This window comes from Carassius carassius, chromosome 49 (genome assembly GCF_963082965.1).
Source record: "Carassius carassius chromosome 49, fCarCar2.1, whole genome shotgun sequence".
NCBI lineage: Eukaryota > Metazoa > Chordata > Actinopteri > Cypriniformes > Cyprinidae > Carassius > Carassius carassius.
Genome location: NC_081803.1, coordinates 5842767 through 5864692, shown reverse-complemented (window position 1 = coordinate 5864692; position 21926 = coordinate 5842767). Strand labels below are relative to the sequence as shown.

The 21926-nt window shown below is 37.4% G+C and overlaps 1 protein-coding gene and 2 long non-coding RNA genes across 5 annotated transcripts in view; 1 reads left to right on the top strand and 2 right to left on the bottom strand.

Moving 5' to 3' along the window:
- LOC132132458 (uncharacterized) overlaps window positions 1-21926 on the bottom strand; it is a 204521-nt gene that overhangs the window by 139275 nt on the left and 43320 nt on the right. The window lies entirely within an intron of this gene.
- LOC132132501 (leucine-rich repeat transmembrane neuronal protein 4-like) overlaps window positions 1-21926 on the top strand; it is a 127123-nt gene that overhangs the window by 77877 nt on the left and 27320 nt on the right. The gene's annotated exons all lie outside the window — the stretch shown is intronic.
- Window positions 6615-11316, bottom strand: LOC132132502 (uncharacterized). Of its 2 annotated transcripts, none has more exons than XR_009429046.1 (4): window positions 11117-11316; window positions 7229-7341; window positions 6997-7055; window positions 6615-6868 (listed from the first exon to the last, which is right to left on the bottom strand). It is a non-coding gene; the product is annotated as an uncharacterized LOC132132502 (long non-coding RNA). The 2 variants fall into 2 exon arrangements; XR_009429045.1 differs by having other exon boundaries at window positions 7229-7326; window positions 11117-11312.

The window sequence follows — 21926 nt, the reverse complement described above, 5'->3', positions numbered from 1 at the left end:
AGGAAAACTTTTTAGGCAATTTTGAAATCCTGGCCATGAAATTTACGCATCCAGGAAAAAAAGCATGTATGATAAACCTATTGTAATGTTATTAGATTTTTTATTTGATTTCAATGATCATAGCATTTTATTTTTATCACCTCACCCTTAGGCCTGTCACACTATGCTACTGTACTTAGGAAGCATGCAAGAGGCACGAGTACACGAAACTTTAATCCATGGAACACAAGGAATATCACAGGAGACAGCAGGAAAACACATCAACGTCACGAGTAGTCCAGACTGTGAAAAGCTGCATGTTTGGAAGATATAAATCCATTGAGAAGTTTTTTATTGTTACAAGTCCATAATCCATAATATTGCTTTCTCCTGTAAAAAAAAAAAAAGTTGTTTTGTCTGAACAAGGAAATTAATATGCACAGATCTTTAATGGTGCATTTATGCATTATGGTGGATTGATGGACTGGAGTCATGTGGATTTTTTGTGGATTATTGTGATGTTTTTAGTAGAGGATCCATTGGTGAGCAAGTGATGAAATGCTAAATTTCTCCAAATCTGTTCATGTAAGGAAAGAAACTCATCTACATCTTGGATGGCCTGAGGGTGAGTAGGTTTTCAAAAAATTGGCAATATATCATATTCATATCAATGGCAATAATGCAAACTGCATGCATCTTGTTTTGATGCTGTCCTTTTGTTTTCAGTGTAGACATGTTACAATTGTCAGACTCCCTAGAAGTGCGGACAAGTTTGTTCATTATAGCAAGAGAGCTCTGATTAGTTGTGTTGCATCATTCACTTGAAGTGCAGAAGTGGCAAGTGAATTAAAAAGAAAAAAAAAGTCTGGATTGTGGTAAATTGACACTGATAACCATGTGGTTGGGCGGATTTTGTCCTGTGGGTCATGCTTTGCATATCCCTGAAGTGTAGTCCTCTCCTTTTAATAAGACAGTGTCTATATAATGAATTTCATAGCATAGCTAGGGCGCGTCTACTTATAAATGAGGCTGGAAACAAGCATCATGTCTTATTCAGTAAAGCTTCCATTAAAAATATATATATATAAATAAGAATTTAAAGTATTTTCATGACACCGTGCAGACAGAAAAACTTACTACACATGCATGACTCTTCTGAATTTTAATTTTATTTATTTACTTATTTTTTTATTTTATTTTATTTTTTGTAGCAAATCAGCAACACACCACAACCAGTTTTTTCCCAATAGGAAAATCATAGGATGCAGGGTATTTTTTTAGTGAATCATAACTTGACCAGCACTTGACCATACAACTTGACCAGTGTAGTACGAAGTTGTTTTGTTGCAATCTGTAATCATTTTTTTATAATAATAATAATGTTACACTAAAGACCATAGTAATGGCTGATGAAAATTCAGCTTTGCAATCAGATGAATAAATTATATTTTAACAATATTACTGTTTTTACTGAATTGTTTTATCAACTAATACTGTATGTATAAATTGCATTTACATTGGACTGCCTCTGAAAAACATGAAAACACACTGAAAATCTGAAATGATGTGTCATCAGACTGCTGAGAGGGCAGTAAATGTAATAAGCATTGCATTTTGTGTTTGCACATATTTCTTTTTCAATGTACTAAAACAATCGCTGTTGGGACCGAAATCTAAATTGGAACCCAAATGTTTTAAATTCTTTCCAATTCTCATCACTGCTTAACAATAATTCACACCTCCACACTTCTCAGGAGCCTGTTTCTTTTGAGGAAACTTACAGAGGTTCGGTGTATTTTTTCCACATGTTCTCACATCGTGAGCTGTTATGAGCTGTGCCGTTGAAAATGATATGATGAAGTGTTGAGATTAGACGTGTAATCCTTGTGAATACAGCAGTAGGTGTTTTACACTTTTATCTAGGACAGTCATTTACATACCCGGGAAAACGGATAGACATAGGACGAAACAAATGGAAATTATTTATTTTAAAGTTGAGGAAAATAGAGGAAAGATACAGAGCCTCAAGAGAAAGGTGAATTTAGCAGGTTGCTACAAAGGCATTCATTTTAGGTTATGAAGACTGATAACACGGGCTCTAAGTAGGGCAGAGAGACCAAAAGTGAGGATTTGACTCACCTTTAAGTGGAACATTTTGTAAGGTACACCAAGATACACTCAACTCAAAGTCTGCAAGCAAGAAATACTTTGTTCTTGCTTAATTGGCTGCAATCAATGTGGATGACCTTCCTTTTGTGCCTGTTACTTAATGTTTTATGTTGTTGAGGGTTTATTTTTTCATCTAAATATGAAAAGACAATTAGAAGTAAACAGTTGAAAAGTGTAAACACTTACTTTGCTGCTGCAGAGTTAAATGTGATGTATTTATATCTTTTAGTAATTAAAAGTAACATTTTTCTTCCACCTTAAAAACATATGTAGTTTTACACTTAATACAGTTTTATTTTTCAATTTATTTTTCCAAAGAAACAAAATAATAATTTTAAGAAAAATATAGATAGATAAGAATTTGTAATTTATAAATGAGTTTAAGATATTTAACTGCACTAACTTTTTAACTAACTTCAAAATATCCATTTATCTGATATTTAAGATCCTTCTGATTGCCCGTCACACAGTCATGAGGGTCAGCAGGGGTCTTTTCTATGATTTATGTGTGTCATGCTGCATAACTTACATAAGTTTTTTTAATATATATATTTATGTATATGTGTGTGTGTGTGTGATTTATTTTCAGCAATTTCAGTCTTCCAGTCTTTGGGGCTTTTTTCTTCATTATGATTTCAGAAATATCAAACTGTCAGTTTTTACTTTATGCCCCCCAAGATATATCAAAACAACTTGAACAAGCTCATTGTAGAACAAATGGACAAAAAATAGTACAGAAAGTTTGTACCTCAAAAATGTAGAGTAAATGTAACAAGTCGGTGTGTGAATGAGTGTGTGAATGGGTGAATGTGAGGCAAATTGTAAAGCGCTTTGGATGGCCATGTGGTCTGTTGAAAGCGCTATATAAATGCAGTCCATTTACCATTTACCAACAATTAATTATGAAGAAACATCAAGTAACACATTGAAGTAAACATTTTTTAAACAAAATCTATCTATATATCTGTTACAGATTTTGAGTATCAAAAGTTTTAACCATTTTTTATCACCTTTTATGTCCCCTTTTTACACAGTCTGTTCACCTAGTGACCCTAGAGTTGTGAAAATCACACACCTCACTCTGAATACAGGCTGTCGCTGCTACTAAAACAGAAGCACTTTTTAAATACAACATAACCTCAAGCAAGGAATCAATAGATTTTACAGGTCCTGATCATTCAAGCGAGAGCACGGATCTGACGAAGTCTCCCAACATCGACATCTTCACCTGACAGTGCATCATAGAGAGTGCGCGGTGGGATAAAAAATAAAAAAGGGAGTTTGACAGTTGTAGCTGCAGGGACTGTGTCCAAAAGATATCATCCTCCCTGCAAAAATACCCACTGACAGTTATTTGGAAAGGATCTGGTCGAAGCGTGCCCTTGTCCTTTAGAGCCACAGAATGCTCTGTTGTGACTTACCATTCAAAACACAACCTTTGCCATTTGTTCTGCCACATCCACCTGCACCAGCCCAGCTTGTGAAAAGTCTCCCCAAGGACCAGTAATGTCTCCTTTCTCCTGCCTGTCTTGTTGTCCTGAGTTTGGCAGGCTGACAGCAGATAGACTCCGTCTCCAGCTACATCTCCCCACGCTCCCCTAGAGCGTCCTCCCCAGAGAGCTTCCTCCCTAGAACGCAGACTCACTTCTGAGGCTGTCCGAGACTGATCCCAGAACCCCACGTTTCAGAGGCTGAAAAAGAATTCCTGAAAAAAATCCATCTGATGGCCTTTTCTTGGCCTCTAAAGCTCTGGCAGACAGTCAGAAGATAAATCTGAGCTCTGCAGGGGTTACCCGCAGCTAGAATGCCACACTATCTTCGATTTGGTGGCCCCCCGCTAACGACTCAGTTAACTGAGACTGAAAATGACAAAGATGAGCTTCCATTTCTTTATCTTTGCTCTTTGAACGAAGCAGCACCCCGCAGAAAGCGCTAGGTGCAATCTGAAGATAAATACCCTCTTTATATCCCACCCACTATTAGAATTTTGTTTGCTAGATGTAGTCCCTTAACAAGTGTGACAGTCTGGTTTCATCAGATACAGAATGATTTATCTTCCGTACTGTTGTGCTTGGATTTGACACATGTCCTTTTATCTGAAAAATGGGTTAGATGTATATTGCAAACTTTTCTTACACCTGAGGTGGTTCTTAGTCGAAATCGCAACTGTAGCTTTGAGCCTGAACAACAAAGTGCTAGACTGGAGAAGCATTATTTTTTCGACTACTGACAGTTTCGCTGCTACAGGGTTTGTGTCAGGTCATCATGTTTAGAAAATATTCTCTAACATTTACCATTTCACCAATTCATCATTTCTGAATTGGAAACAACTGTCATCTGATCCCAAGCATTTTTTTTTTCATGAAGATGCTGTTGCATGCAAAATCTGTGGTGTGGATTCTTAAAACTACTTCTGTTCACAAGGTGCCTGACAAAACTTAATAAAGGACAGAGGGATTGATATGCATGTATTATTTTATGGTACCTATAACCTTGAAGAAACAGCCCTGACTCTTTGTATCTAATGCATCGGTGGGTACACTCTAAAAAAGAGTGTACATGTAGAACCAGTTCTATTTAGAACCATAACATCCTGAAGAACCCTTTTAATGCTGAAATGGTTCTTTGTTTCAGAGTTTTGGGTTCTTTATTCCTGCCCTTGTTTGTTGTCAAATTTGTAACTGACAAAGAACTTCATTATTTAGTTTCATTGTTAATTTAGAGTTCATTGATCCAACTACAGACTGTCACACACACTCCCAACAGGTAAGTGATTTCATTCTTAAATTTACATACAAATTTACCTTTAAACTTGTATCTAATTGATGTTATAATATTGAAGTGAAATATTCAATTGATGGTCCTTTTTTGTTGTTGGAAGGAGACACTTTGTAACTCTGAACTCAATTGTGTATTTCAGATGCTGTCACATCTTACAATTTCATCATCTGTAGAAAGAAACGGCCACTCAATTACACCAAAATACACGTAATGATGGATTTACAGGAATCATAGAGGATTATGAAGTTACAGTATTTCACTGGAACTTTGTCTTCATTTCATTATTTTTCAGTTTATATTTTGTTTTACTTCTTTAAGTATTTATATATGTTTAGTGTCACTTGTTATTTAATGTATTCTGCTAATAACTGTTGTTAGAGCACTGTCATTTTTGGTACAGATATACGTCATTAAAAAATAAAAATACCTAATTGACACATTGTTGTTGTTGTTTTTATGTAAAACCCTAACAGACACTGCAGATTATTGTAATACCAGGCAGATAGAGGAATAAAAAACAATATTAAGAAATAATATATAAAAATAATATGAATAATGATATAATATGTTAATATACTAATATTAATGGAAAAAAAACTATTATTAAAAGGTTATTTATAACACCATAAAAGTCCTATATAGCATTTTCAAAGCATGGTTCTTTATGGAACCCATTAAAAAGGATTCTATTATACACTAAAAAGGGTTCTGCTATTGTAACAAGCCGAAGAACCATTTTCTGGGACTGTTTGGAACCATTTTTCGTAAGAGTGTAGGTACTGGAGGAAGCCAGTGCAAATGTCACTGCACCCCCTAGTTTCTTGTGTATTTAATGGAAGCCAAATTTAAATAATTGGTCAATATAATTTCTAATCCCAAATTAAAGGTTAAATCTGTAGTTCCTGGGGATATCTAACACCCCTTTAATCCTTTTTGGTAGCTGTAGCTGAAGGAGGGGTTTTAAGAGCCTCAGATGGCTGTAATAACTCAAGCAGAAGTGGAGTGGATATTGGCCAGGCTATTATCCTGTGTCTGTCTCCTGGGGTCTCGGTAAGATCGTTCTCCTTTTACTCTGAAATTGAGTTCCTATAATGAATGTTATGTACTGTATGTCATGTATCGTACAGGCATTTTGATTCATCTCTATGAATTTGAATCAGTTCACCAAAAAACATCAATGATTCAGAGTTGCTAATGACTTAACCAAGTCTTGTTATCCTTAATTCTATATATATATATATATAATTTACCAAACTTTCTGAAATAATATATAATAAAATGTATATGTGCATGCAGTGACCTGCACAGACCTCCAGAGGGGCAGGGGAGAAGTGCAGTCACAAGGACACACCCCCTGTGCATGCCACTGCATGCATGCAAATATCTATTCAGCCAATCATGTGTCAGGAACTTATAAAAGCACAAAAGCATAGAGGCAGTTATTAGTGGTACAGATGAAAAAAAAAAATATATATATATATATATTTTGTGACATTTTGTGACACTTTCTGTGGGTTATATTGTTACATCAGCAGGTAAAGAAAAATTCAATTAAACTCAATTCAATTTGTTTGAATAGCACTCATCACAATACATATCATTAATTGCCAGCCTTACAGATTTCTTTCTTTTTTTGCTTTTTTGCTTTTTTTTAATGAATCGGTTGAGTAAATGATTCAGAGTAATTCATGACTTAAGTCTTTTTATTGTTCATTAAGATTTAAAAATGCCAGAGTTCAAGTTGCATGGCACTAGGGGTGACTGGGACATACACACAATCAAGTGGTTCAGTCATTGTTCAGACTAGACATCAGAACTGAGACGAAATGTAATCTTTATCTTAGAAACTGCTGATATCTGGGGATTATTTATGCACTGGAGTCTCTAGGGACTGCAGAGAATGTTGCGAACAACAGAAGGCATCCAGTAAGTGGCAGTTCTGTGGGCGAAAAAGCCTCGGTAATGAGAGAGGTCAGAAGAGAATGGCCAGGCTGCTTCATGCTGACAGAAAGGCGACAGCAAGCAAGCTTTACAACATGCTATGCAAAAGAGAACATCTGAATGTACCTTGAATGAAACCTAAGATGATTAGGTACAACAGCAATTGACCACTCCAGGTTGTACTTCTGTCAGTTAAAAACAGGAAAATGTAGGGCCAGAATTTGACATAAAAAACATTGATCAATGCGTCCATCCATCCTGCTCTGTGTATTGTTGGTGTAATGATGTGTGAAATATTTTCTTGGCATGCATTAGGCCCTTAACACCAGTTGAGCATTGTTTAAATGTCACAGCATACCTGGATATCGTTGCAGAACATGTGCACCCCTCATATATAGCCTCATTATGTCTTGTCATGGCCGCTTGCAGCTGGATAACACATCATGTCACAAAGCACTAAACACATCAGACCTAGTATTAGAAAAAAGTGAACCTAATAAAGTGGCCAGTGAGTGAATGCTCATAACACAACCAACTGTAATCATAAATGTTAGGCAGGCAAATTATTTTCTGGCCATGTTTAGCGTAGAACAGGGTTAAGATGGTCAAGTAGTTGCTGAGGTGGGCTTATTTAATTTTAATATTTTTTTATTTTATTTTTTAGCAGCAGATGATTCATTTAGACACAAGTGACATGACATTCAGCCAAGTATGGTGACCCATACTCAAAATTCGTATTCTGCATTTAACCCATCCAAAGTGCACACACACAAACCGTGAACACACACTCGGAGCAATGGGCAGCCATTTATGCTGCGGCGCCTGGGGAGCAGTTGGGGGTTCAGTGCCTTGCTCAAGGGCACCTTAGTCGTGGTATTGCTGGCCCGAGATTTGAACCCACAACTCTAGGGGTCAGAGGTCAAACTCTCTAACGACTAGGCCACGACTTCCAAAGAATGCTTCCCATACCGGGAGTCGAACCTGGGCTGCCTCGGTGAAAACCAGGAATCCTAACCGCTAGACCATATGGGACCAAAGTGTCCCAAAGAGGGGTTTTAAAGTTTTTTTGCATGCTAACATGAAAAGTGGACAATATTTTGGCTGTTGTGCTGAGCCTCTTGTGTTATTAAGATGGCAAAACAGTTCAACGAAAACATAAAAAAAAAGAAAAGAAAAAAAAACATGAAAAAAATGAACATTAACAAATAAAAAATAGCATATAGTTTTGTAAACACCATGTTGTTATTATATTTAGCATAAGTGTTTATCACTCACTCACTGGATTTATGACTATATTATTAATTATTGTTAAGACTATATTATTTCTTATTGTTAATTGCTTTAAAAATACATTTGAACCTCCTCTTCAACATTGGGCAAATATCTTTTTGTAGGAAAAAAAAATATATGTACAAAAAGTATTACAATTAAAAATATTGTCTTGAGTTTTTTGCAAGATAATTGTTAGACTGAGTCCTTTGAATTAAAACATCAAAACATTAAAAAACCCTGGTACAGGCAACCCGATTTCTAGTCGTCTTTGAAAATATGTAGTCATGTGCATTGGTATGTAACTCTATTACTGCACCACAGATTTCATTTATTTCTTTTCTGCCTGCAGATCTAAAACTGCATATGTCACAATCATTAACACATTTGCTTTATTAACTCAGCTGTCATGTCAGAAGATCCCTGTCAGAAACCCATTGATCTTCTGTCTGTCTGCCACCCATATCTGTCAGTTTTGTCAAGTTTTGTCAGTTTTCTCTTCCTGGATTTTCTTTGCTCGTTTCCTCCCACGTCTCCCATGCTATTATTTTTCATCTACATACTTCTCGTTCACCTGTTTATCCACAGGAACCCCGAGATAGTGGAATAAATGGTGTGTAGCTCAGATGGTAACTATTGAACTGCAGACATCAAGGTTATGTTGTTTTGATGGAGCGATCCTCGCCATATCCCGTTTCAGTCACAAGTTGCTTCGCACCTTTGAAAATTGACACATGTCGGAGAGAAAACCATGTCTATCAGTTTGCCAGTTTTGCTAGTGTGTATGCTTGTGCCCTTGAATTTGTGGGCGAGCAACTATCTCCTGAAAAAAAAAAAAAAAAAAACACTACAAGACCGTTTTTTCATGTAACTATATGTCATCATATGTCTCATATACATTGTTGCATTGCCCATCTAATCTTTTGATCCACAAAGTAAATGTCTGGATTTTCATTTTTATCTGCTTCCTCCCTCCCTCCCGGAGATGATGCTGGGTGGCCTTGCTGCTTTGTTCAGTATATCAGCCAGCTTGCACCTGTGTTGCTATGGACTGTATAATTTGTCGTCTCTGAGGACTTCCTGCACGGAAACTGAACTGGAAAAATCCTGAGACAGACTAAAGCTGCTAGGTTATCTGATGTAGATGGGTACATTTGGATAATACTTTGTCTGGTGTTAAATAAAAACATCCCCCCACTGAGCGCAGGGAGTAACATCTCTTTCGAGAAACCCAGGGAAAATGGACTTTGGAGTCAAATACAGCCTGCTGCACTGTGCACCAGGAGCTCAAATGATCAAACGAAGCTAGCCATTTAGCATTGATTTATGACACAAAACATTAGACACAGCAAACCCCGTTTATATCTGTAAATTTAACATAGTTCATGCAGCACTGCCATGTCAATCAATGGGAGATATTTTCCTCTATAAACTAACTATGTACCCACAAATTTTGAAAACACATTGGCTCTGATTCAAAAGCTAGTGAGATGCCTTGTCTGCTGCTAATGCAGCATCCTTCCTGTCAGAAACCTCATGTGTGGAACCAAAGTGACAGATTTGGAGTGCCCTACATAGGCAGCAACTGTTGACATGGCACACCTCCAGCTCAAAATGAACAGGATATTTGAATCTCAATTGATTTTGATAGAGTAATGTTAGCATGTTCTAGCACCATGATACATTAATAAATATTAAAACATAGTAAACATACCTTTTACTTTTATGTTAAAATAAGACATATTTAGTTTGATTTGAGCTTTTTGGCTCAATGAAGTAAATGGCCTGATGAAGTAAATGGCCTGTAATAAATGTTTCACTTGTTTTATTTCCCATTTTGTACAGTTTTTATTTTCCATGAATCCACTACTTTTCCACCAGAATATACATAGTTACAGTTATTTTAAATTTAGTACTTTTTTGTAAGTGACTCAAAGGCGTGACCTGAGCTTCAACAACAGCAGAACACGACACGTCTCCAACACAAAATTGACTATCGATTTCAGTTTAAGATAAGCATGTTGCTATGCTAACACCATGATACAATAATAAACATTAAACACATAGTAAACACAAAAAATGACAGAAATAAACAGGAGGAGTTTTTTTTTTTTTTTAATATTACATTAACTTTTTCACAACTTTTTGGTGTTGGCCGATACATTTTAATGATTTGTATTTAATATTTTGCTCTATCTGCCATACACCAGATTACATAGTAACAGTTATTTATACTACAGTACTTTGTGTAAGGCATGACCTTAAATTTATCAAGCAAAACACTTTTTTTGGCTTTGTTCCTTATTAAGTGCTTGTTTATGCTAGCTGCTACTTTAGCTTGTTGTTTTTTGAGTGGACTTCATTAACAGGCTTAAGTTTTGCCAGGGTAAATACCTGTAGTAAGTTTCCCGGCTCTTTTGTTTACAATGTATAAGTCGTCAGCGTTGCCCTCATTTCAGTGTAAATAATTTAGCCCTCTCTGTACTTCAAGCCTCAGTGATTTGACTAAGCACCTCAGTTTTAGCATAACATAGAAACATAAAAATACGAAAAGAGACAGCCTATGTGTTTTCATCCTCTCTGAAATGAAACGCTGGCTCAAGCACTATGTTCTAAGGGATAAATGGAGAGATATGATTCGTGGGAGTATTTAGGATAATGAACATTGTAACTCTAGTGTTTCTTAACAGTTTCACTGTCATATATCATTTATTTCTGAGCATAATTCTGTATTGTTTTTGTACAAGATGCCTTTGTGTTTTAAAGCCATGTACTTAAGTCAACTGTATGGTAATGAAGTTAATTGCTAAATCAACCTGCAGGCTTTGAAGCTCTTCTCACTGCATTTCATGTGCTTGGTTTGTTTGTTTCACCTTGTTTCTTTCTCAATCAGGGGAAATGTTTCCCGAAGCTGCCTTTTTATTCACTCCCTTGTTCTCTCTTCCTCCCCAGACAGTGTTGCTGTAAATAGACTTACCTTTCCTAATAGCAAAGTCCTCAGTTTCTTTGTATTCCCAATCTTGGCTCTCATCCCCAATCACAGTCCTCTAGACTTTCGACCCTTCCCGCTGTGATTCTCACCCCTGAACGGCCACACTAGTGGGTGTAAATCAGACCCCCAGGGCCATGCTCTGGGTTAAGGGATGATCAAAGCTAAATCCTGGGAGATTGAATCCCACATTGGCTCCTGCTGTCCTTACCGTTCTCATTAACAGGTTTAGCTAGGTGTTAATGGAAATAAGGATGTAGCCGTGCTAAATCTGAAATTCAGAAAACGTCTCTAGAGTTTCTGATTGATCACTTGAGCAAACGTACACCATGTACACCAAGAGTAAATTAACTCTAAAAAAATTTTTTTTATCCTATTCTTTTGGAATAAAACACCTCCCCAAAGTCCCGTTACGGCAACAAACCACACATGACTCACTCAACGTGGCTCACTTCCACAAATATTTTCGCTAGTCATGAGATTTTTGAGATATTTGATAACATTTCCATTAGGCTTCATGAATCCTTCTCATATCCTTATGTTGACAGTGCATCTTCAGAAAAACCATTGGGTGAACATCTAAGGCTTGGCAAAGAGGGAAGTGAGTGGAGACTAGAGAGGCATCTGTCTCCAAGTCGCAAAGGAACCACGTGGCATGACATCCTCATGAAAAAGTGCTGTGAATTTAGGTCTCGCTGTGACTGAGTTCCTATTTAGGTTTTTCCACAAGGGTTTTTTTTTTTTTTTTTTTTTTTTTTAATTGGTACTTAAAGCCATTCATCATGTATCTGCAGTCATGGATATTTTTTTTTTTGTGCAATATATTTAAAGGTGCCATGAACTGCATTTTTTATTATAGCTATAGTTTTCTCTGAGGTCAACCTATAATGTTAGCATGATCAAAAAACATAATTCTGAAGTAAAAGGCTATTATCTTGTTTTTTACCTTCTCTGCAGAATTCTGATTTTAAAGCAGGGGCGCATTCAAGACGCGAAAGTAAACACACACTGCTGTGATTGGCTAACAGTTTCAAATATAAAAATGATTGATGAATTCTGATGTGATGTACAGGATCTTGGGTCGTTTGGGTTAAAAATGTATAAATATTCAGTACATATCAAACGATCTGGAACGGACAATCGTTGGATGCAATGGTGGTAAAAACATATTTTCTAATATCTCAGTTGCGACATTACTGTTGGATCCAGTACAGTCAGACTCAACACCGCATCATCTTTTACTTTTAGTCTCTCTGCTTTTAAACAAATCCGGAGTAATGCAAACAAACAGTGTTTCACTTATGTGATCTGAAGTTTTTGGTTGATGGTTAGTAGTGACTTTAACACAAATTAGATAAAATAACTGGTTTAAAACAATTTTAACTGCACAAAATATGACCATATTCACAAGACCCTTTTGTGCAAAACAGTCTTATAATGTGCCATTTTTACAGTGTGTTATTGCCTCTTCTGATATCCCTCTTTCACACCTGTATTCTGTGAAGCTATTGATGACTTCATGCCTGGTGTGTGGTGTGGTCTCCATCCCTGTGTTACCTGCGACTTCCTCGGCTCCTCTCCAGCAACGCTGCGCAAAGCTAACTCTGCTTACTTTCAGCCTCTGCTTAACTCTATAAAGCCTACTGTATCAAATTTGATAGACAAATTTCAAATGGCCTCTGAATAATAAATGTTCAGAAATGTATGTTGTACACAAGCTTCTAAATGCTGTCTGTTGTCTTGTTGATAGTTTAGACTTTTTTATTAAAGTACACATAAAAAGACCTGTTATATTGTTAGTAATATTTCAAGATGAACACTTGCTAGACTGAAGCAACTTGCCTGATGTTTTGAATATTATTATCATCAAAAACAAATTAATGTTTATTTTTATTTTTTGTATAAAGTTTCATTAATCTGTTCCATTAAAAAAAAAAAAAAAATAATAATAATAATTCTCTTTTTTTTACTAGCATTACATATGAAAGGCTTTACAGGGTTAACCAGAGCTCATAATCCCTTGCTTTCCTCATCGGATCCCTTTCTTGCACCACCTGGAAAGCACACTTGAGAGGGAGAGAGAACGAGCGCAATTCTCTTTGACGGCAACACTGGTTTGTGATCTTGAAGCAAATACAGGATGCCAGAAATCACACAAGTGTAATGCATTCTAATGAATGAGAATGGAAGATGAGAGACTGGCATGGACAAACATGGCTCATCTGAATTATTCCATTAGAAAAAACGGTCAATGTTCCTTTTGACTTTAATTAGAAGGTTCTTCACATAGATCTGCCAGGCCAGGGCTGATGGTAAAATTAAAGATTCTTCTCTACCACTCACATCCTTAAACCCAACTCATGAATAAACCAAAAGAGCAGCCTGAAGGCTTACACTCTGAAACAAGAATCACAATTACAACACACTGGAGGCATGGCTTTCTGCTCTAGACTTGGCGATAGTGGAATTGGGCAGTTTATCACAGTACACGTACGTATGGACATGTTCCCTGATTTCTGAATAAATTCAGGGGAAAAGGCTTTCTTCTGAGAATGTTTTCATGGTGACATAGTCAGCAGCACTGATTGATTCTTGTGTGAGAGAGTTCAGGCGGCTAGTTGCCTTCTGGGTATGGTTAGAGTGGATTTTTGCCAAAAAGCTCATCTACTAGGGATGAGTCACAATGGTAAGTCTTCAAAGTTCAACAGAGCAGTTGATTAGGGAGGCAGAGCAGTTCTTTTTATTTTAGCTAATGTTGCTTTAATTAGCATACTAACAGTGGGCAAAGCTTTGCCTTTTACTGTGTGTACATTATGCCATGGTGGTACTATGGTATGTTGATGGTATCAGATGACAATACTATTGTACTTTGAAATATATCATTGTACTTTCAAGGATACCATAGTATATGTCCAGAAAGCCATTAGGGATTTAGCTCCCACTTTATATTAAGTTGTCTTAACTACTATGTACTTAGATTTAAATTAATTATTTAGTACAATGCACTTATTATGAACATACATGTTTATACATTGTACTTAAAAATACCTGCATGTAATTACATCTGTAATTAATTTCTGTAATTACACCGTTGACCCATCCCTTACACCTTAACCCACCCTTAAACCTAGCCATCCCACCAAACCTGCCCTTAAACTTATTATTATTTTGTAATACAATATGATGTAATATTGATGTAAGTACTTAGTAGCTAAGGCCACTTAATATAAAGTGGGACCGGGATTTATTTGTTTATTTATTTGTAGGCATTAAAGGAATTGTTCACAGAAAAATGAAATTTTAATGTACTCACACTCAGGCCATCCAAGGTGTAGATAAGTTTGTTTGTTCATCAGAACAGATTTGGAGAAATAATACATTATTACATCATTGCATTACATCAGTCGCTCAACAATGGGTCTTCTGCAGTGAATAGGTGCTGTCAGAATAAGAGTTAAAACAGTTAGCCTTATAAAAATATCACAATAATCCGCAAGTAATCCACTCCAGTCCATCAGTTAACACCTTACAAAGCAAAAAGTATTTGTATTAAACAAACAGACCACTTTGCATTGTTTTGCATGCCATTGTGTTTATTCGTGCTGTTTTTGAATGCAACACATATTATTTAAATGATGCATAAGGAACTCGGTTGGAAACCAGATTAATTATACAAGGTGTTGAGTCAACTAGTCATTCCAGAATGTCTTTTCTAGTCAGGTTTTGCACATCCCAGTGCAGATAAATGAAATTCTGGGAAAGTCCCATGAGGACTCTGAGTGTGCATGTGTCTGTGTTTGCATGAGAATGAGCCCATGTACATAGAATTGTCTGAGAGCTGAATTCTCTGTGGTTGATGTATGTGACATCAGGGAAAAAGAAGTATGCCTGTAGTAATTACTTAATTTGAGTACCATCACACAATTCCACATGACAGCGGTACAGGTGCAGCATGTGTCTTCTGCCTTGGGCATTGATGTAAAAAATTTGTGCACACAAACACATGTATGATATATGAGTTTTGCTTTGTAGCCACTATTGCTCAGTGTTGTGTTTTTACATTTGGTATGTTTGTTGGAGTGAGAACCAGGAATCAGAATTGGTTTAGCTTTAAACCTTTAAACTTGTTAAAATGTGTTAAAAAGTTGTTTTTTCATGTGTATAAGCTTTTTAAAAAGCAAATATTATAAAATATTATATCAAATTAACCAAACTGTGTGAACATGTACACATTTAGCACCTTAAAATGTGGCTGAAAACGGTATTCTGCCGCTTTGTGAACATAGTCATTGTTCCTGAAGATATGAAGCATCCAAAGACAGAATTAAACAGAACTTATGTGAAAACCGAGATCGGAGTCAGAACAGTAGGTTAAGGGGTCACAATGACTCGTTCGTCTTGTGCCGGCACTTAATTTTACATGACTTCCTCTTCTTTTGCTCCGTTAAAATCTCATCCAGAACTTTGTCTAGAAACCCCTTAGGACTTTTCAGTGCACATACAGTTCTTCTTTTTGTACCACTTTTGGCACCTTAGGAAGATGCATACTTCTTCTGTCAGATTTCTGAGCAAGACACAAATATAGTTTGATATGTCTAAAATAGCAGGTTGCATGTAATTTGCCTCAAACTTATCAATAATACCACAAGAAGAAATCTTCGAAGCCTGAAGCCTGGTTTAAACTTGCCATGTCCACACAAGCGCAAAGGTGCATGCGGCCAAAATGCTGTCATTGTGGAGTGGGCGGCCATGTACAATTCTCCTTTTCAAATGGCAGTGTGCACAGCGTTTTTTGTAACTTTGAACCTGTCTCCGCTTCCTCCGGGTCTCTGTCTGAACAAGCATGTCTGTTCCAGCATTTGTATGAAACGGAAGCAGGTTGATGTGAAGTTTAAACTCCGTCAGGTGCTTTTCGAGGCTTTAAGGGGAAACAGTGCAAAAAAATTTTTTTTTTTTTTTTTTTTTGTATAGTTTGTACAAGGCTTTTTAAGTAAATTACTTTTATTTATTTTTTTGTATAAAAATTAAATACAAATTCATTTAGATGGGGTTTAACACTATTTTTTTATTAGTTTGTACATAAAGAAATTAATTAATTCATCAACTCATTTATCACAAGAGAAGTCTTGTACCAGCAAATTACTTCTTCTCACCACTGATTCCCGATGGTTTTAGAGAACAATTACACTTCATTGCCCCCTGTTGTTTCAAATAATAGTACAATGTCATACACAAGTATAAACACCTCGTCAGTTGGGGAAGATGCATGTGCAGTCAGTGGGGCTCGCAATTCACAGGCAGGCAAAATAAACAAGGCTTAAATGCAGACAAATGCATTAGATGCCCTTATGCAAACTTTCAGCCATATTTTATAAGGGTATCAAGGCAATTCGGGGCAGTGCTGCCAGACAGTAACTTCCAGACAGATTCATTTCTCCTCCATTTGGCCACATTTTTGTGATTTTGAGGAGACCAGAACATTTGAATGATTAAAAGGATTTGATGAGCACAGTGTCATGTTTTCCTAATATCCAAGATAAGGATTAGGGCTTCTGCAGTGTCACTCTGCCTATAAAACGGGTCACATGACGTCTCAACATGGTGTGCCTGCTGCCCATGTTCTCTTTGTTCTCTGTTTTGTTGTGCCAACCTACTGACACTGATTCTCATATAAGCCCTGCATTGTGTCAGCTGAGTTCAGACAGCTGGCCCAGATTCTAGAGAGATGTGTAGTGCCGTTTTCAGGACCCTGGACAGTTACCTGCTGCACTCTATTCAGTACAGTTCAACTGTTTAACTGCATTAGTTTAAGGACCAAGGACAGCTACATAATCTGTTTCAGGCAAGTGGTTAATGTTTGGCTTATTAATATAGCCCCTGTTGGTAGCCTCATGTAACTCAAACAGTAAAGCATGCCGCTAGCAATGCCAAAAGATCATTGCTTTTGATCCCCAGGGATGAATTCATTGATAAAATGTACTGTATACCTAAGGAATGTCCAGTCCTGCTACGGGAGGGCCACTTTCCACTGCAGTTTAGCTTTAGTTCTAATTTAACACATCTGAACTAGCTCTGTTATCCTGCAGAGTTTAGCTTTAAAACTAATTAGGCACACATGAACAAACTAATGTATGTTGGAGGTGGTTGCAGCTAAACACTGCAGGACTTTGGCCCCCAGAAGCAGGATTTGACACACCAGGTCAATGGAAAATGCTAAATGGTAAGTACACCATCACAGCATAGAACTGTAGGAGTTGTTTAAAAGTTCTGTGGTACCGTGAGTGATGGCCGATTCAAATAGTGTGCTTTTGTGGGTTTCTGTCCCAGTGATGCAACTACCATTCAGATCAATGTGTATTTTAACAAACAGCTTTTTCCAGTTATCATTGACTTCGTTGGTTTCAGCAGCATGCAGTAATCAAGTCAGTTTTAGTTGGTTTTGCTTCTGAAAAGCAGCAGTATGCAAAAAATCGGGCCTTGATGTGTCCCTTTGGGAGAAGCAGGCACATTTGTGTTAACTGGCAAATCTGCTAATGACCAGACGTTTCGTGATAAGCTAGAAACATCGAGGGATCATGCCTAGCTCTTTTTGTCACAGTTAATTTGGAAGGTGTCTATGTCTATTTCCCCAGATAGAGCAGAGTATATTTTGCAAAGCATGCAAAATTGTGTTGGATGGGGCAGGGTGGGTAGTTTCCTACCATCTCCCATGTGGCCACCATCGCAAGCTGAGTGTGAAAAATGATGATGTGGTTGATGAAGAGATTGGTATAGAGCGAGACAGGATCCCTCTGTCTTCAGACATTCCTAACCCTCGCAGGGATTCATCTTCCACATTTTCTGGTATCTTGCAAACATCATGGACAGCTGTGAGATGTCAGGGAGATAATTAAGATGAACATTCACCTTATTCCCCCAAACACCCCGTGATTCATAACCTCTTTATCTGCCGATCCCAAAACAGCCTCTAACTTGAGTCCGTTTGAGTGCCTACACTGCTTCCCTCTCCACCCTGCTATTTCAAGGCAAGCTACAGTATTCAAAAAGCTGCCCTTGTGTTGTGATGTACAACAGATAGCACGGGGGAAGTGGGGCCTGTGTTTCCTGGCCTGACAATGCCCCTGTCATCTCTCTCCAAAGAGCATGCGGCCAGCTCCTCTGTGTGACACCTCCACAGAGAATGTCAAGGGAGAACAAATTCCCCCATCCAATTTGTGAGGAGGCTGAACTTTACACCCACTCACGATGACAAGGGAGAATTGAAAATCACCACAGGGTCTAGTGGTGATTTTCATTTTACCCTCCTTCTCAGTCTATCTATCGATGTCTCTGTGCATCTTCTATTTTCTGGCTTCTTGGCATGATATTTTTATTCAATGGCTCTTCAGCTTTTGCACGCTCTAAGCCTCTGAAATGCTGCTGTAGTCTATTCAAATGTCAATGAGAATTTCCGTATCTCTTGTATTTCTTTCCTGCCTCCGCCTCATCTTCTATTCTTCTTCTTTGGTCATTATTTTCCTGATTGCTGCCTCACCCATACGGAAGGATCCCATTACTGAAGCTATAGTCAAAGCTCTTGAAGATGCCAGGAATAAAAGTACACATTTTCTTACCTTGATGAGTAAATAGCCAGTGCACTTCTCTTATACTAGACACTATCATAGAGGCCAACACTTACAAAGCGCACAAGGCAGAGGGCATCGAGACAATGCCATGACTAAGATTAAAACCGCTGTGGCAGGAGTATCATCTCTGAGCCCACTTGAAAAGCTTTAAATCCAACACACTGCAAAAGCAAAGCTCTCTGCAGATGGCCTTAAAGAAACTGCAGAGCATTTCCATCTCAACTTAGACCTTTTTTTACAGTTTAAAGGCAGTGCGCTTTGGGTACACATTTTTGTGTAATCATAAATCTTAAAAGTGGATTATTGCCTAAGTCCACATAACCCCAACCAGCTCTATAGTGCGATATCAGGAATAAGAGAAACCCATGTTGATGTAATTTCTCCTATCCAAGCTTAATGTGCAGAGAGAGACAAATATAATTAAGCTATTCATAGGCAGATTTCCCTGAAGGGTGGAAACTGTGGCTCTGTGGGGCTTTCAGCATAACTGTGCTTGTTTGAGCGACCCGACTCAACAACATTGGCTCAAACAACTACCTGTTTGGTTGAACACTGGAAAAGTATTTGGCAAACCTTTTTGAAAACTTTCATTTGGCACATAACTTTTCCCGCATATGAAACCTCATATCATGCAGCTTATTGTGCTTTTTCTAAGCAGTCCAAACTACAGTTTTTGCCTGGCGGATGAAAAATCTGACAAAAAAATAAATAAATAAATTATCATAGACTTACCCTGAAATGAAACATTATATGTTAGGAACAGAATGCAGTAAAGACTCCAGGGTGGGCTCTTTTGACTCAACACCCTAGTAATCACCTAGCAACTAACCAGAACACCCTAGCAACCATTTAGCAACATGCCTTAGCCATACGGGTATATTTTAGCACCAGAGTATCATAGAGACATGGTAGTGGGGTTGTTTCATTTTTCACTATAATATCGTAAAAAAACAAGAGAGTGGGCGCTTTGCGATTGGGACATGTACTGGGGACATGTGATCTACCAATTAGCAGTTTCTCAGCAGGTGAAAAGTACTGACATGTCTCTGAGGTAGGAGTGTCCTCACACATGCAGTTTATTTAGACATGAAGGATGCAGTCAGTGCATGTGTGAGCCATCAATGTTTTACTTTATTTATTTGATGGGAAGCCATTAGGCCTCTTCAGAAGGATGGAAGAGGAGGTTGAAACCAGCTGTGACAATTACCCCTTTATGGATAAAACAGAAGAGAAGATCTTAGAGGGATTCTGAATCTCTCCAGTCTTTTACATTTAATGATATCATAGAGAGAGATAGAGAGAGGTAGAGAGGGGGGAGTGTGTGTGTGTGTGTGTGTGTGTGTGTGTGTGTGTGTGTGTGAGAGAGAGAGAGAATGGGACAGAAAGAGTGAGACCAACTCATAATATAAAGTGGTCATTACAGTAGTCTATTTAACACTGCATTGGAAGCAGTTTTGGTAGGCTATTTATTTTGTGTGTTATCTGAAATTGCATTATGGACAACTGCCATTCTAGAAACGCATTTCTTTTTACTATATTTTATTCTGTCATGTAAGAGTTCAGATATTCATAGATTTTTCCAAAATACCTTCAGAAAGCCATTTAAGAAGTCTATTATGCTACTTTCAAATATTGCTTACCAAACATGACCCACCAATTTTCGGCCCAAAGCACACCGCTGTCATTCAAGAGCACCACAGAGAGACCTAGCGGCCCTCACTGTCTGTGTTTGCCATTTCCATGAAATATGCATGATCTTCAGTGCCATGGGCCACGTGGCTAAGTCTTGATAGCTCTCCCCTGTCTCATATGCTGAACATTATTCTCTAGAGATTATGTCCCCGAGGGCACCAAACTATCAGCATCCACATTCTGGTATGCAGAATGCATCGCAGCGGTTTCTTGCTGGGCCACAGTTCTTGCCGAGTGCTAGTGTTTTTGATGCAAGTTTTGGACTCAAAAATAGTGTGACTGTTAAGATGACAGGTACCAAGGACATATCCAATTCTTTCACGTCTAATGGTAATTCCTTACTGCAACTGCGTCCACTGCAGGAAGCAGATTACAATGCGTTTAAAAAAGGATTCCACAGGTCATTGTATTTACACAGTTTACAAAATTATTTTAAATCATCCAATAAATTATCATCACATCTCTATCATCTCTTGTAAGTTAACAACAATGCCACCTCAGTAAATTAGTAAAATATACAATTTTGAACAAAGTTAAAAGTAGTGAATGAATGTAGGGAATTAACTCTTTCACTGAGAATCCGGCCATATAGTGCACTATATAGGGTTTAGGGAGTGGTTTTTGGCACAGCTATAGAATATTTTAAACTTACTTGTAAAAGGGTTTATATAATAATAATAATAATAATAATAACAATCAATAATAAATATAATAATAATAATAATAAATAAATAAATAATATATTAATATTGCTGTGGGTGTCCTTTTCTATCCTGTTTTATAATTTACTTATTTTTTGTGATCTAATTATTCATTGTTTATTTATTCACATAAATAGGTAGCAAGGTCTAGCTCAGAAACATAAAGCAGGGGTCTTGGAACTCATTTTCAAAAGCTGAACTACTTTTAACCTAACATTGCATTTTAAAACCGCAGCATTCACACTGCAATAAAATGGCTAAAGCTGTCCATCTGAATTCTGGAGCACTCAGTTGACTTTGCTGTTAAGTACTCAAAGAGTCAAAGTGACCAAAATGCACAGCCCTAGTATACATTTATGTCAATGCAGTATTCATATGTGAATATGGGCTGCATGATACTTGTGTAGTGGTTTTAGATTTCTCTCACTTCCCTACAGTTCTACACCAGTAGATTCTAAAGGCAAGGTCACTTATTCTGAAAAACTAATGGAATGTCCGCATAATAATGTTTGCTACCCACACATCGATGCTGTTGTTTGGATGTTTGCATGGTTACTGGCAGGGAAAAATATGCTTTTTTTTTTTTGATAGAGGCATTGCTTTCAGCTGTTCCAGATGGGATTTTTGCGTGCACAGACACAAATTTTAATTGCTATTAATTATTGAGTGTCAATGCAATCCCCCAAGCCTCTCATGGTGGTTTAGTGTCATTGTTTATATGCAGTTTTGGCTTTGCATATAGGGAGGCTTGGAGTCTGTATGTGGCTCCTAATGCAGGGC